Source organism: Theropithecus gelada, chromosome 2 (genome assembly GCF_003255815.1).
Source record: "Theropithecus gelada isolate Dixy chromosome 2, Tgel_1.0, whole genome shotgun sequence".
Taxonomy (NCBI): Eukaryota; Metazoa; Chordata; class Mammalia; order Primates; family Cercopithecidae; genus Theropithecus; species Theropithecus gelada.
The window spans coordinates 126,593,552-126,596,987 of NC_037669.1; positions in this window are offsets into that span (position 1 = coordinate 126,593,552).

The window sequence follows — 3,436 nt, forward strand, 5'->3', positions numbered from 1 at the left end:
AACCATCATTCTTAGCAAACTATCACAAGAACAGAAAACCAAACACCGCATGTTCTCACTCATAGGTGGGAACTGAACAATGAGATCACTTGGACTCAGGAAGGGGAACATCACACACCAGGGCCTATCATGGGGAGGGGGGAGGGGGGAGGGATTGCATTGGGAGTTATACCTGATGTAAATGACGAGTTGATGGGTGCAGCAGACCAACATGGCACAAGTATACATATGTAACAAACCTGCACGTTATGCACATGTACCCTACAACTTAAAGTATAATAATAATAAATAAATTAAAATAAATAAATAAATAAATAAATCAATAAACTTAACTAATCACAAAAAAAAAGAATATCCTTAGATACCTAAAATTTCTAAATGAGAAGGGAGTAGAGAATTTTAAACAGAATCTACCGAAGTGTTATATTTCGAAACTAAGATTATAAAAATAGTTTTTTTGTTTTTTTTGAAAATTCTTCTTGAGACTGAAGAATGATTGAACTTAAGGAAATATACTTAAACAGAAAAGTATAGTGTGAATGATATAATAGCAGTGCCTGGGATCTGTGTTTATGAAGTATTAACAAAAAGAAATGGAGATACTTTTTCGGAAACCAGCATAGCTACTGAAGAATTAATGGACTGGATATTGAACATAAAAAATAATCAGTCTACTGGGAAGACATTGTATAGCAGTGGAGTCAACAGACAATAGGAAAATTTACTAAACAGCTTCTTTTGCTTATTTTAACATTTTTTGTAACTATAGGATATAAACTTAAGATGGCATATAAACTAATGACATGGCATTTTTAAGGATCAATTGAAAAGTTTTCAGAACCATGTGACTATTTATTTTCTATAGTTACCAAGGATATTCAGACTTAGTAGAGAATTTAGACACATTTTTTATGATTTACCTCCATTTTCCTTCATTATGCTGGAAAAAGTATAATTTGCTTCTGGAAGTCAGGGATACAGCAGAGGAATAGAGATAAAATGTAAGAATGTCTCATTGGTTAGATTTTCCTGTGACTCCAATATTATGCCATCTGAGTCACAAATAACAATTAATTGCTAGTAAAATGAAAATGCTTTATATTTTCCAGGTTTCCCACTATCTTTAAAACACAGATGTTAACTTGCTCCTGACACTTTTACTTTTATTTTCGTATTTTATTTTTTGCTGTCACCACAGCATAACAGTTGCTTTTAAGTCAGAATTAGAAAATTTAAAAATAGATATGGCCCTGCCATTTATTTCATGTTTTGTTTCAGGATATACATCTTTTTCAAAGATGCGTCTCTCTTCCATCTTTGCTAGGAGAGAAAGCTGAACTGTCAGGTATCAGAGTAGCTGAATAAAGCAATAAATCAGAAATGCAAGAGTTAAACCATTAATTACTATGATGGTATAAGCAAGAGTCTTAAATTAGTGGAAGCACCAGCTCACCCCTTATTCTGTTTCCCCCCACGGAGGAGCACATTTAGCTAGAGTCATGTAGATCAGTGAAGTAGTGGGCGTTGTCTCACTGTTGAGAGAGCTCAGAACAAGAGGCTCAGGCAAATGTATAGATTTTGAGGTCAAGGGGAGAGCATGGGGAAAGAGGAGTTGATATGTATTACATACTGAGTCACAGTGCGGCAAATAGTCTTCAAGATTTCTAATTTCTCCATAAGTAAGTCTCAGCAGAGGTGCCTGAAGCAGATGTGTGTCCAAGGCTACAGATTAAAAGATAGTGAAAGGACTATGCCAAGGTTAGGAATGTAAATATGGGAAAAGCATGACCAATGAGGAAGGCCTGAATCCTTGACCACAATTCCCCCCAGAGACTTTAATGCAAGGACTGTGTACTATGTCTGGGGTGGAAAAGACAGTTATTCCCCATGAGGCTGGCCAGGAAGAGGCTTTGTAATTGCCTATTGTCAGGCTTGAAACATTATGCATGTTTTTTTTAACCAGAGTGTGAACTTCTCAGGATGGATCTTTGTAGACTTACAAGGCCCTTGAAGGACAAAAGCAATAAATGGTATCACATGAGATTTTATTAGCCTGATTCGGTTCAACCAAGTATAACTGGATATATTAGTTTTAAACAATTTACTTAGCAGGGCTTGTATTAGTCTATTCTGACACTGCTAAAAAGATACCACCTGAGACTGATTAATTTATAAAGAAAAAAGGTTTAACTGACTCATAGTTCAGCATGACTGAAGGCCTCAGGAAACTTACAATCATGGCAGAAGGCAAAAGGCGAGCAAGGCACATCTTACATGGTGGCGGAAGAGAGTGAGTGTGAAAGGGGAATTGCCAAACACTTTTAAAACCATCAGCTCTTGTGAGAACTCATGCACTATCAGGAGAACCGCATGGGGAAAACCACCCCTATGATCCCATCACCTCCCAACAGGCCCTTCCCTCAACATGTGGGGATTACAGATTGAGACGAGATTTGGGTAGGGACATAGAGTCAAACCGTATCAGGGGTCAATGTCGAAATTAATATCAGATCTCATTCTGGGACTTCCAGGACAGAGAAAGAATAATCTGAAACAAATTCTGACCTGTCCCCTGCCTCCTGACCTGCCTCACACTCCTCTGCCTGAATGGACTTGGGAACTTCAGAATTTTGAAGCTCTGTCTCCTGACATCAGAGATGGACAGTAAGACTGGTCATCCTAGCAATTTTCTGACCATTAACATTCAGAATTGCTTTTTTTATTTCATGTATGATTACAAATCTTTTGTTCTTTCATATTTGCTCAACAGAGACAGGGAATTCTTATGTTACCTCCATTTCTATACACATTTAACTAATGTAATATATTCTAAATATAATTATGTAAATTATTTTACCACTTTTTAAAAATTTTCCAGTATGTTCTAAATTTAACACATAATATTAACTAGCAGTAGCTATATATATATCAGAAATAATGAAACATTGAAACACATATAGAAAGTGCATATTTCCTAGGATCACTTTTTGTCTCTACTTCAGTCACTTTAATGTATCTTTCATAATTAATACACTTATACAGGAGAGACGCTGTCTGTTTGATATTATTGTTTTTGTACAAACAGTAATTCAGTCTTTCAAAGCTTGTCAACTAACCAAGGTAGAAGAAAACCAGGAACTAGAAGACACAAAATTGACATAATAGACTTCACTCACTGCCCGCCCCTAGAAGAATGTAGAAACCAATTTTACCCTGACAGTGATGATGCCACACAGATTAGAGAACAAAAGAGGATACAGTAGGTTTAAAATATTGGGGGAATTTAACATAGAAATCAACGATATTACTTAAGTAATAAAATGTCAAAACATCACTGAGGAACTTCAGAGAAAATTTTAAGATGCATATTAGGTTGGGTCAAATTTAAACAAATTTAATTTGTTTATATATTATATATATTATACATCTCATAATT